We start from the raw sequence: 14,861 nt of genomic DNA on the forward strand, positions 1-14,861 counted from the left end.
GTACCATTTTGATTATGGTTGTAGTAGTTCTCAAAGTTTCATCTCTGTACGGTAGAACTGTCTCATAGTCAATAAAGTTGATGTATAATTACAAATTCCATCTAATTGATAGCTTAACGTTGATCCGTAGCGTAGCGATTTCGTCTGTGTACGATCGATACTTATTGAATCCAGAATGTTGATGTCGAGGCTGTGCTTCCACTGAATTCCTCACCTACTTCCACAACACTATTGAAAACTTTTCCTAGTACTGAAAATAATGTAAAATACAAATTATATGACTATATGAGCGTACATAGTTAATTGTGAATCATTATGACATAAAGTAAACTTGAATTCTTATATTGTTTTTGTTTTGTTCATTCACATATACTTGAGTTATTCAAGTTTACGTGGAACAGGCGCATTGCAAAAGAGTCCGGTCATTGTATCAATTTTATTTTTAGGAACCGTCACTCTTATCAACAGATTGTGTTTAAATCTGAACCAGAGGGTTGATTTTAATATTTCAAGTTTATTACTGAGATTTTTCTACTGGAAATAGGAAATAATAGACTTATCCATTGACCAAAAGTTGTTTATTAACGATTCAATGATTACAACCTACGATATATTTAGACAAACAGTCCTATTTGTCTCTTAATGCCTAATGTATTTAATTGTGTTTAAACAATCAAGTTATCATTCTGAAAATCTTGTTATATTACGTAATTGTAATTAGTGAATACAGTTTGCATAAATATTACTACTTCTATTATTTTTCAAACCGAAAATTACTTTTTGACAAACACCATTGCTAATTTTGTATGATATCTATACAGATAAGCATAGATAGATAGATGTGTACGGTCAGATCGTTTACAATGTTATAACGTCAAAGATACCTTTTATTAGTGTGCGCATGTGCGTGCACAAACCTTTATGTGCATTAAATCAATATAACATAAGTTTTGTACATGTAAAATAATTAAAATAAAAATATTTACGCGGTATCTATAACTATTTACTTTGATCTTCTATTTTCCTCCGAAAAGGAAAACCAACGTGAAATATTCATGTACATTATTATCAAAGACAAATGAAGTAAGCAATTTGAATAGTGTAATACAGTTTCTGGGAGATGACGATGAAGGAGGACTTTTTTTAAGTGTGATAAAGTTGATATAACTATGAGCTAAATGTGTCTGTATATCGTCTTTTTATCTATGCCGTTTCCAATATATTTTGTTTTCTTTATTTCAATAAAAAATTAACACCATATCGGTCTCCAACCAAGTTTATACATATGAAGTATACAATCATTACTATGTATTATACTTTAGAAGAAAGTCTTAGATTTTAGTTAAATCATGAAAATAATTGACGTGACTATGTATTTACAAGCGTGTGCGTTAAATAAGTGATTTCACATCCAATATTACACACTTAACTAAATAAATAGACTGAATGTTACGGAAGATTATAACTGAAATACACCTTTCTATACATACTCTGTATATCTGTATAAGCATGAGAATGTTTACAACTAGACTAAGTGTGTTATACACATTTTATTAGATAACTAATTTTTCAATAATAATCGGGGTATGTTTTTTTGGCTGAAAATAAATTTCAGCAAATGTGAAAAAAAGGCATATTAGATTAGAAAATGAATTTTTATGATTATTATGATTATCATCATCAATATTTTGGTTTGATTTTATTGTAGTTGTCGTTATTTTAAAGATGTATATATATATATATATATATCTATTATCAGTTTAATGGTTATATGTTCAAAGCGGTAAGATGAAAGGGTAAGATATATTTCTATTTGATTTGAAACTAAGTTGCTAGTTAAAGAAATTGATAAAACAAATAATAGTGATAATAATAATTAAAGATATCAAGATAAAATACAAGTAAGTTGAAAACAGAATAGATCAACAAGCATCTTAAATTTCCGACTATGACCCAAGTCATTGCAATGTATCTAAATAGTTTAAGGATAAGTTTATAGTTTAGTTAATTGGTAATTATTCAAGAATAATTTATTTTAAATGTTCTATTTAAAAAATCAGTACTGCAGAAAAGATGACTTTAAAAGATACAAAAGATATTCTATTCAAATGTACATCATATCAATCTCTGGATGTTTTTGTTTATTTTGATCAGAAAGTTGGAACGAATTTTATACCTTTTTAAATTTGAAATCAAATTTGTTAATTAGACTTCAAGGATAACTTCACTAAATCACTTGTTAAGGGAACAAAAACAACCTTAGAACACTCGTTAACAGTGTGAAATTTATAAATAATTTATTACATAAATTGAAACCAATCTATGTGAACATAGTACATGTTACTTGGTATTATTTATGTGAGTCAGATGACGAGTCTCAAATAGGATGAGACGCGCATCCTGAATTCCACTGCTAGCCATTATTTATCTTTCCTTATAATACATGTCAAATGTTGAACTTATATAACAAAGTTGACTAAGAACTATGATTGTATTGTCATGTCAAGTTAAAAAGAAGTTAATCGGTTTTTTTTAATTAAAGAACTATATTAACGTTTCTTAAAAGCTTAAAATATTTTCTAGAATAAAATACATCAAGAATCCGTAGACTAACAGAATAACAAAAATTCTGCCAAAGAAATAAGTTTCTTCTGTTGCTACATAAAATGATTAATGCCTTGTTAAAAATAGTCAGTTTGAATAGCATTCATGTAGACATAGAACGCTTTTTGTTTCTCCAATATGGAAGCATAGTTGCTCAATTTCTTGGATTGCTTGATGTTAGACATTAACACCGTTAGATGTCGGCTCAGTAGTCTAGAGGTTGAGTGTTCGCGCGCGAGATTGGTAGGCCCTGATTTCGAATATCGCAAGGTGGAGTCGTGGACGCGCACTGCTGAGGAGTTCCAATGCTTCCAGGTTTTCCATGGCGGTCTAGCTTCCATTGACTCATGAATTCAAATATTATATATATTCACAACTTCTTTTCTTACAAAGAATTACTTTAAATATTAAAATCACCCTATGAATCTGTTAATATTCGTAATAGTTTTGATAACTTTATTTACAAACTGTTAGTCTAATTTTATTCAATAAATTTTATGGTCCAATTATTTTTTTGTTAATTACATTTTCATTGAACCAAGTAAATAATTTAATTTTATTGATCATATACTTGCATATTTACCATTGCTACTAGGAAGCTTTTGTATGAGTGGACTTAATTTTTCATCCTAAACAACATGAAAGGAAACAATTTTGTTCTTCTTTAGGATATTCTTTTATTTGATGGTCTTATTTAACATTAAAAATCGATTGTTTGAAAAATACAAATATAGAATTGATATTATAGAACATTCTAAAAAAGTATTAAAGATCTAGTATCATTTCATCAGTTATAAAGATCATTACCCTTAATCTCTGATGATTTTCAAGTTTTTCTTGGTTAAAACTATTTATATCAGGTAATAAATCTCAGTTAGTTACGTCAGTTTATAATAAAAGTTAACTCATACACAAATAACTAATATAAGTGGAACGTGATATATTATTCGAAATCAAATGACTTATTCACAGTACTACAATGATTTTAAGTCTTTTCTATTTAATCATCAGCTTCAATTGACCACGTGGCACCAAAATTTAAAAAAAAATCAAGAGGAGAGCTTCATTTATATAAATATACATAAATGTTTATAACTAATATGAACGAATGTATATTCATTATGCATGATCAAACAAGTACACAGTAAATAAATGTGCATAGCCATTATGATTACAGCTGGCACTTTGATCCTACCGCGTTCGGACGGCGCCGGTCAGAAAATGGTGTAGCTTTCATAAGGAAATAAAAATATTTTTTAAAAAAGTGTTTTTTATATTTGCGGGTACATCATCAAAGTAATTTAACAACTGCTTGTATTCTACATAAAAATGAACACTTTGATACACAAAAACAAACCTAAACAGATTGGCACAACAATTTTTTTTATAAATATGTGCATATCTGTATAAACATGTCGGTAGGTAGATATTACATATGTGTGCAATTAGTTGGTAACCAGCTTTACATATATATACTACTTGTCCACTTATTATACTAATAGTAATAATTATTACTATCTCTAGTGTCGATGAAAACTACAAAATGAGTTTAAAATAGAAAATTTTATCTTTCAATATATACATGTTACCAACTAAGTGGAATATATGATTATTATTTTAAAAGTTTTACTCAACCAAGTAAAATTTTTAAAGTAATGTCCTGATTTAATTATGGTTTACAGTTTATATAACAGTTATCATTTGTTCAGAATATCAGTGAAGATTCATTTTACATAAATAATTTATATTTTATTAGTATGAATACAAGCTTTATTTTATATGTTTATGTAAATCGGTTACATAACATTTTCTTAGTTCAATATAACCATGTCACTTTTTTTATGTTACCATAATACACCCTATAGATCTTCATGAATGAACTATAATTAAATTTATAATACAACTACCTATTTTGTTTTAGTGTATGGTAAAAATTGTTGATTATTCAATGAATGAACTGAGCTCCATCATTAAATAGGACGTTATAATGTTGATTAAAAATACCAAACATTTTATTTAGTTGTCAATTATGCTTAATTGATGTATAAAGCTTTAAAATGATTGTTTCAAACCACAGGAAAACTAAATGTCTTCTATATATTGATGAAAAGTTCCATTTATTAATACTATCATCAATAAATTCAAAATCATATAGTGGTTTTTCGTCAGTTTTTTCTATTTTTAACATCTTTTTTATTAGATAAATTATAATGGAATTGATTCTAATCTCTTAAAGGGTGAGATAAGAGGGAAAATCCACCAATTTATATGATATTCCTGGCTTTGAAGGTTAGCATTATTTAACGTAATCAAATTCTCCAAAAAATGTACGTCATTACATTTTACCATTATAATATATATAATTTATTAACTAGAATAAATCAAATGTATAACAAACGCATAACTTGTCATTCATTAAATGGTTATTATGTAATCAAACGACTGAAAACAAATATTCTTTGGACACAAATGCTACACTAATCAATAATATTAAGTATATTCATATTAAATAAATATGCATAAAATATAATAATATATGTCATGGATAATAATGTACTATATTTAAACTTTTTGCTTTCGGTTTTTCCTAAAATTTCGGAGTACAAAAATACTGATAAAGGAATCCGGATTATTAATTTTTTCTTTTATTAAACCAAATTTATTATTATTCCTTGTTCATCTTTTCCTTTCTTTTCTTCGTCTATCATAGTCATAAATAATATTTAATTCTAGCTTATTACTTTTTTGGGGGATTTTAAGGTAGGAAAAAAACCCATTAGGGAGTTAATAATAATGAAATCAATGCATTCAGTTATAAGTCCAAATACATATATATATATATATACAAATTCACGTACATAATCAGTCATATAGGTAGGTATATACACATACATAAATAAGTACCCATGTATAAATTCATAATCTACCATAAAATAAATAGAGATACTAGTTTGTTTGTTTTCTTTTTCAGTCAGCTGATAAAATTTTATTGGATTTTTATTGATTTTTGAGGTTGATTTTGTTTTACACCTAACTATATCCAAAAAAAAATTATTGTTCATAATGTCGATATATTACTAAAGTTTAATAAATATCATTAATTTTGATAATAAGTAGAATAAGAAGGATTGACTAAATTTTTTAAACCAGTTAATTTATATATAAAACATTTTTATTTATTTAATTGATTTATTTTATTTAGAAAAATATATTTAATCATAATAAATAAATTGAAATTAGAATTAAAGGAAACTATGAAAAATTTGAAAGTGACTCATAGATACAACTCACTATGTCAAATAAAACGTTTTTTTATTTTTGAAAAAAACAAAAAATAAATAAAAAAAAACACTAAAATAAAGACTGACATTTGAAGACGAATTCAACAAAGTAAATGATGTCTAGTTGCAAATTTATTTATGTATTAAAATCACTTCAATATATATATATATAGTTTAGTAGATCATGAAAGAATAAAATCTAACGCGATCGGCTTCATTGAACCGACGACAGAGATTATGATGACATATGATTTCTCTATTACTGATGATCTAATTTGATCCAAATTAATTTTTTCATATACCTGTGAAAACTATTACCAGGTGGATATGATTTAGTTTGTGGTTAACATTCATTACTTAAATAATTATAAAAATATCTTTATGGTTGTTAAAACAAGGGATTATTGAGCTGTGGTACTATTATTGGTTACTGTTATTGGCCATTTTGACTAGGGACATAACGAAAAGTTAACTAATTTAATAATCAGTATTTATAAATCTTTTTCCGGTAAGTCGTGTAATCAAAGGGTAATCAATATCGAGTAGAGTCATAGGTAAGATGAAGTTATGATGTTTACGAACGTACATAACTATGGCTTAGGTTAATTCATGCTAACTTCATAATAATCATCAAATGAAGTCATGTTTATTTATAATACAGATCAGAAAAGTTTTGAATTATTAATGGAGTCATCGGCTGGATTATTTTCGTAAAACTTAAACAAACTGCTATCAGGTGATTTGCGTATTTACACATCATATTAGGATTATCATAAAATGGAATGGATTACTCAATCATATATATATATATATGTAACCGTTGTATCAGCTAATCATTCTGTAACTCATCACAGAAACATACATTCCAACTTTTTACTGCATTATTCAGTTAGACAATGCCAAAAGTTCCACCTTACAAAAGTTGTCCTAATTTTCATCACTAAATTTTGCTTTTCAGTACATTGTTTATTTTCCTAACAAGTTTCAATTGTTGCTAAGTTTACTCACAATCATTACATAAGACACCCATTGAAATTTATTTGTTATAACTAAATAAACAAAAAATATTAGTATTAATTTTTTTAGAAACTATTTGAACAATCTAGAACATTTATTGGAAATAAATGGATCCAGGATACCTTTTTCAATTTAATTCACTAATTAATAACAACTCTATAATCAATCTTTAACTATTTTTAATTCAACAAAAACAATATCAGACGTTTTCTGCCTACTGCTTTATACGTCTATCCTCCAATGAATATATATAATAATACGAATAATTACGACGAAAATGAATGATTCACATGACCTTATAATGTATATCCATTTTTTAGTCAATGCACATGGATCAATAGACAAGCGGATCTTTTGAACTAAAAATTATAAAAAGAAAACAAGTATTTCACTAACCATATTTTTCTTTATCTCTTCGGACTAGGACAAATTTAAATACTGATTAGTTAGTAGTTTAGACATAATTATAATAAAAACAATAGTAAAATCCAAATAACGACAACATTACAAGTGATAATCTCAATTATCACATAATCTTGACACGGATTATACAGAATTGCTTTTGTTATTGTTTTCAAATTTATGCTTATTGAATAAAGAAATAAGTAATAGAAATAAGGACTTACATGTACATGACTGTCATGATACCTTCGATATGAAAAACAAAACAGCCGCAATTTGTAACTAACAGGTGTATTTAAACATTTGTATACAAACTATTTATATATGTAGGCTTGTGTAAATGAATGCCTGTATATGTAGAAAGTATCATCATGTTCATAAGTGATAATAATATCAATGTTAAACAATATTATATTTTCTTTAAATCAATAATTTGATTTACTGATATGTAATATCAATTTTGGTTTTCTAAATTATTAAATAAAATAGAATAACCATTGAAAAGGAAAATTGTTTAAACTCATTTATTATCTTTTAGGTCCTTAATAGATTATGATTATTGAATATCAAAGGGTAGGAATCATTCATTATGTATTTTACATGTATTATATCTTATTGAGATTATGATTGGTAAATCAACTGAAATTTTAATTCGGAACGTTGTATGTGTGTGTGTCGTCCTATTGTGTGACTCCTCAGCAGTGCGCGTCCACGATCCCGCTTCGTCACAACTGATAGACATTGGGCTTGAATCTCGCGACGTAGGGTCGTGGGTGCGCAATGCTGAGGAGTCCCATAATAGGACGAAATGGCCGTCCAACGCTTCCAGGTTTTCCATGGTGGTCTAGCTTCAATTGATTCATGATTTCAACTATATAAGTATATATTATTTTCAAGTTTATTGCACTCTGAAATACATATATAAATGAAAAGATATAAATCCTTTTGTTAAAACTATTTGCTTTCATATACGGTCATAATGTTATTTAACATGAAAATGATAAATGGCATTTCATGACAATTGTAGTGTCGATTATGTTAATTTTTTTTAAAAAAAGTGATGAGAATATTCCCATGGATGTACAACGTGAATCTATTATATTGATTTTTTCATTTTGTTACATAATTTTATTTCTATGTGGAGACTAGAAATAATAAACGAATTCACTGATTAACAAATCAATCGGTATGAAAAGAAAATATCTCTATTATTCCTTTAATCTTGATTAAGTAATGTAATATGGGTATTTCTTTTTCTTTTTATTTTATTTTAAAATGTTAGTACATTACTTCACTATGGTTCAATATTCATTGTGAATTATATGTTTAGCTAAAACAATATATGAATTTGAAATATCTTTCCATGAAGAAAGATCAAAAGATAAAAAAATTCGATTCGAAACAAAAAAAAGAAAAAACAGGGAATAAATTAAAATGTAAAAAAGGGAAAATAAATAAATAAACAAATAAATAAAAGACATTTAATGAATTAATCATTATAACCCCCCCCTTTTTTATATTTCTCGTTTGTAAAATGAAATATATTTATATATACATACATATATTACATTTACTTACACTTTTAAATATAAATATGTTTCTATTTACCTACATAATGAATATAAAGAAATTATAGATCAAAGAATATTGTAGAACGGTATACGGATACTATTTCATATGAATACAAATGATTTGTATACTTTGTGAACTGGGTAAGAAAATTAATTATCAGTATAAAAAACGGATAAGGTGGTAGAGAATTATAAAAAACAGAAAATTAAAATAAATAAAAAAGTGGAGAAAAGAAATAAAATCAGTAGTATATATTGTTTATCATTATTTTTTATTATATATCATTATTGATAAATAGTAGAAATAAGTAACTACAAATCTTGGACATTATAATCGATAATTTGCTGAGATAATAAATGTCAATGTTAGTATTAGAATGAATAGAAAAATATAGATTAGTATTTGTAACCAATTTTTTTCTTCTTGAAATCATTTTTATCGAACTATTTAACTTGAAGTATTACTGACTAAAAAAAAGGGTCTAGGATAGTATTTATATGAAAGTAGTGAAGTTTTACATTTTCTGAGAGCTATAAGGTTTTCAGTTTACCAATATATTTTGATAATTGATCATTAGTTATGAATATCTCAGTTTTTGAACAGTGAAACGTTTTTGACATTCGTTTCTTTAAGAATGTAAGTTAAATAAATTAAATCGTCTTTACCAGAAGTGGTTTTGTGGAGATTTTAGTGATTTTATATAATTGAGATCATGAGTCAATTGAAGCTAGATCACCATGGAAAACCTGGAAGCAATGGACGTACGTTTCGTCCTATTGCGGGACTCCTCGCGAGGCGGGATCGTGGATGCGTTGGTGGTCTAGCTTTAATTGACTCATAAATCATCTGGGTTCGAGTCCCAGAGTGAACATCAACTCTTATATGCAGGTACATCTAGCTGATGAGTCCCAAGTAGGACGAAACTCACGTCCTGGATTTCACTGCTATCCACTATCCATCTTTCCTTACCATAAATCACCTCTGTTTAAAATTTTAATTTTTTGGGCTATCTGTTCTTGCCATCTAGATTTTCAACAAGTTTTTGTCTTTTGTTTGTTTCAACAGATTATTATGTCAATTAATTTCATAATCTATTTAGGTGAGTTTATGAAAAGTTCACGACTTTTCGCTGTACAAGTTAGGAAAGAGGACAATCACGGACATTATAGTTGCTGGCAATATATATTGAAAACAATGTAGATTATTCATAAGTTGATTCGTGAACCGCTAACGTCTTGTTGGCGATCACTGAATATTTATCGTCAGGATCAATCAAGAAATAAGAAACGGAAACTTGTTGGATTACTTTGTTCTGAGAATTCTAGATTTTACCAAAAATATAATACTGAATAAAACTAATAATAATAATAAAATAGAAAAACTTAAGAAAGATCATGTTTCATTTTACACATTTATTCATATATTTGACTGACATGGAAGGATACAATTTACCTTTGATGGTAAATAACTTTTCAGCTTTTTTGTTATAATTAGTTAACCAACATACTAATGTGTATATCTTTTAAGCATCGTTTGTTTTTCCTAGAATCACCGAGTGAGTGGTTATAAGGCTAGAAGTTAGGCAAAGTATAAATATAGTTAATAAAGCACTGAAATTTCATAAACTGACACGGTTTGACTAGATGTCCTCCTTCAATGCAAAATGATGCATAGTGTGAAGTTAAGTTAGGATATGGGTGATTGGACAAAAATTTGTAACCACTTACATTAGTCGAGTTTGAAAGTCCAGACTTCTTAGTTGAAATCCTTGTGATTGTTTTATTGAATGATTGACGTTTAGTAATACTGATTAATTGATAGTAGTAGCAATTTGGAAGACGTAAGATAATTATTTTGTCGCTGAATGAAAAAAACTTTCTCATCTGTTATGTAGCTTATTGGTTGGGGTTAAAAACGAGATTTCACTACTATAGAAGAAATAAAATGTATGCATTACCTAGAATTATGATGTACATTATAATGATCTAGATAAGTGAAAATTTTCTCTATTTTTGATTATTAAAAAGTTATTTTTTCCATGTGAAAAAAATTTACTAAAAAGCGAAGTTCAAACCTCCGATTCTCAATGGCTGTTTAATTTTATTTTGTAATCAATCGACATATTAACATATCTAGGTCTGATTATTTATTATAAAGAATCAACTAACTACTGTCTCGAATATTCCAAATCTTTCGTATCTGCAATCACTGAAATAGTATCATTTTGATTCGTGAGTGGATATATTTTTTACTGTTATTCATCAGTATGGAGCATCCATTTTTTTGATGATCACAGTAATTAACGATACGGTAACATAAACTGTTAGTGTATATGATCATATTTACATTTAGTGGTCAACATTTTTCGAAATGTCAGCTACATAGAAACCAGGCAACAGATGATATTTTTGTCTGGACGACTTTGATACACTTAAATAATTGTAAATTATTTCTCTTTTTATCATGCACTATGCTTGTTCAATGGTCAAATATTTATCTGAATAGTAGGTGAATTTTAATGGAAGGTTCGGTAATTTCAAAACGTTTTATTTGCATATATATAATATTTGACCTGTAAAATAATGAAAATTAGCTTACTGTATAACTTCAAGTTGTTATACGTGCAGTTTTTACAATGATTAGATAATATTCAATTAGAATTACAACATTTAACATCCACACTTGGTATTGTATGTTTGAATGTTCCCATTGATGTTTAGGACTGCAATCGATCAGTCTCTTATTGGCATGTGTGCATACTATGCGTATTGCTTCGATATAGCCTTAACTCATAAGTATTATAAGCAAAAATGTATAGTGGCTAGCAGTGGAATCCAGGACGCGCGTGTCGTCAGTAGCTGAGTGGATAACGCGATGGCGTTTGAAGTGAATGGTACTGAGTTCGGGTCCCAGAGTGAACATCAACTCTAATATGCAGGTACATCCAGCTGATGAGTCCCAAGTAGGACGAAACTCACGTCCTGGATTCCACTGCTATCCACTATCCATCTTCGCTTATAATATTTATTAAATTACTGTTTAATTAACCCTAGTAATAATGATAATCAACAAGAATCAAGATCATCGTGTTTGTGAAAATCAAATGTTTGTATAGAATCAATTATTCACTATATTTCTATATGAGAACACAAAAATAAAAGAATGATGAAAATATTTTAGAAATTCAAAATTATGTATTTATTATAATAAAATGAGAAATAGGTTAATTAAACTAAAAATTGGGATTCAACCAAATGGTATTTGAAAATACAACTTCAATGAAAGTATATATGAATAGATAACAATAACATGTAGACACTTAACACTATATACTGATCATTATTTATTGGTAGATGCATTAAATAATGCAGTAAATTCCATCTTTAGTTGTTTAGATGTTGTAATATAGACCTGGAACGTAGTGTTTATGTTTGTTATTATATATCATGCTTATAGTTATAAATTCTCGACTTGAATTAATCTATGAACATCTTTAAACCAAACTATAATTATATGCTCACTGTGAAATAGTTTGAAGTGATTTTTCAAATGTTTTAATGGAAAAATGTTAAGTGAAAAGTCTAGCAAGTTGTATAGGAAACAATTATCACTGATAGGTTTTGATAATAGTTCCACATCCTGATTTTATATATAATCCTTGGATATATACCCTTGAATAGATTTGTAATCAATCATTATATGCTCTTTTTCTGAGAGTTCTTTATCTGACATCCCCCAATGGATAAAACCATCTTTAGATCATTTATAGCCACAGATTGCAATTAAAAGTTGTTTTCATCTATATTAGTCAAATTTAAACGTTCTTATATTCAAATAACTTTAGCTATAAACTGGGTGACATTCAAAAGAATAAAAAAACATGACTAGATACTAGTTTGTTATTAAAGTCTAAAATGAACGAGATTTCAGACCTTTATTCTCTAAGTACATCATGGTAAATAAGTTTAAATAGCATAAATTATTCATTTTTAACAGTCGCAAATATTTTTCTTTAATAGTGAATTATACATAAGAAATAGCTCATAACTAAATTAGGTATTGACTAGTAAGTGCAAATAATGACTGCTAAATGTCCTTTTTTCATAAAAATTAAGTAACTTTGTAGTTGTTTTTCATCACAGACTGATCTAATTTGAAAGCCTGATGGTAATCAAAAGGCGTTGAACGCAGTTGTTTCTATCGAGTACGAGATTTTCACATATGCTCCTTAATTACTGGATCTACATTGTATCATGAAATGAGCATTTCTTTGAAGTTAATTAGTTGGAATCCACATTAGTTCACATTCTGTTGATTCGCGATGTAATGCAACAATCATTTACTTTCATTAGTGGGTAACTACTTATCTTGACTCATGTTTTCAATTATGAAACAAACTAAATCTCCACAAAACCCCTTCTGATAATTAATATAATCATATGCTCACTAGTGACTTCGGGAAGTACATCCAGGAGCTCTAGTGAGAAGCAGTGACCAGTGGAGTGCAAACCACGTCTGTCGTGAGATAGGAACTCACTGATGACAATTGGTGAATGGTTGCTCAACTTCGTAGATCAGTTGAAGTTAGACATTAACACCGTTGGATGCCATCTCAGTGGTCTATCGGTTAAGGGCTCTGGCTCGAGACTGGTAGGTCCTGGGTTCGAACCTTGCGAGCGCGGGTTCGTGGATGCGCACTGCTGAGGAGTCCCATAATAGGACGAAACAGCCGTCCAGTGTTTCCAGGTTCTCCATGGTGGTCTAGCTTCAATTGACTCATGCTTTCAATTATGAAACTACTTGTCTATCAATCTGATTAGATCCCATTAGTTTAGCTGATGTCCGTTGGTGACAAATTTCCTTAATCTTTACAAATCCTTAAACCAAATCTTAAGTAGCTTTTATTTTTAGAAAAGGCTCATGCTTTTACAATAGTAACTAATAAAAAATGCTGGAATTAATTTGTTTAATTAAACCCATTCAGTGGAAGTCTCCTACAATTTATATTTATTAATGAAGTCACTAATTGGAGATGTGAGTAACTTATGAATTCTTTAATACATTATGAAGACAAATAATTAATATGATAACTTTTATGCATTCATGTAGCCAAGCAATTATTAAACTGACTCGTTTACAATCTATTAAACTCCCATTAGTTAATATGGCATAATTCTATAATCAGAAGGGGTTTTGTGGAGATTTAGTATTTTCATAGTTGAAAGCGGCCGTCCAGTGCTTCCAGGTTTACCATGGTGATCTAGCTTCAATTGACTCACGCTTTCAACTATGATAATTCTATAAGTTGGTAACAGAATGTCATACATTTTCATTAAAAATAATAAATAAAAGTCAGAATTCTATATTTTATGAAAGTAATTAATAGTCATCATAAACTTGTATTATGTACTATTAGTCTGAAATCTTAGTTTTCGCATATATGCAACAATTCAACTTATTCATGTACAACATATATATATTCAAGTACTGGAGATCTATCGAAACTTTTCGAGTCACCTATAGATGTGTTTATGCTTACATACGGAAAGAGAATGAGAGTGAGAGAGAGATGGACAGACAGATAGATATAGGCACACACTCACCCATAACATCTATAAAGTTTTAAACAAATAAAAAAAAATTAAGGTCAGACAAAATAATCTCCACGATGTATCTTTTATTAATTGGAATTTTATAATAGAAAAACTGTGTATGTTTCTGACAAAATTCCCTGATTAAATCTGTGGAAAGATAAAAGAAACTTTAATACAGTCTTATTTTATCATAGTTTCATTAATAGAAAAGTAGTATAGTTTGATTTACTTGATTGCTTAACAACTGAGAAACAGTAAATGAAATATAATAAAACCAACGATAGTAATAATCAACATTATAAATCAAGTCCGTTCTCATTATTCTAAACTTATCTACCCATGTACATCGTGTTATACAAGGGGGTATCTATGTGTTTATACATATATGTTA

Source organism: Schistosoma mansoni (assembly GCF_000237925.1).
Source record: "Schistosoma mansoni, WGS project CABG00000000 data, supercontig 0164, strain Puerto Rico, whole genome shotgun sequence".
NCBI lineage: Eukaryota > Metazoa > Platyhelminthes > Trematoda > Strigeidida > Schistosomatidae > Schistosoma > Schistosoma mansoni.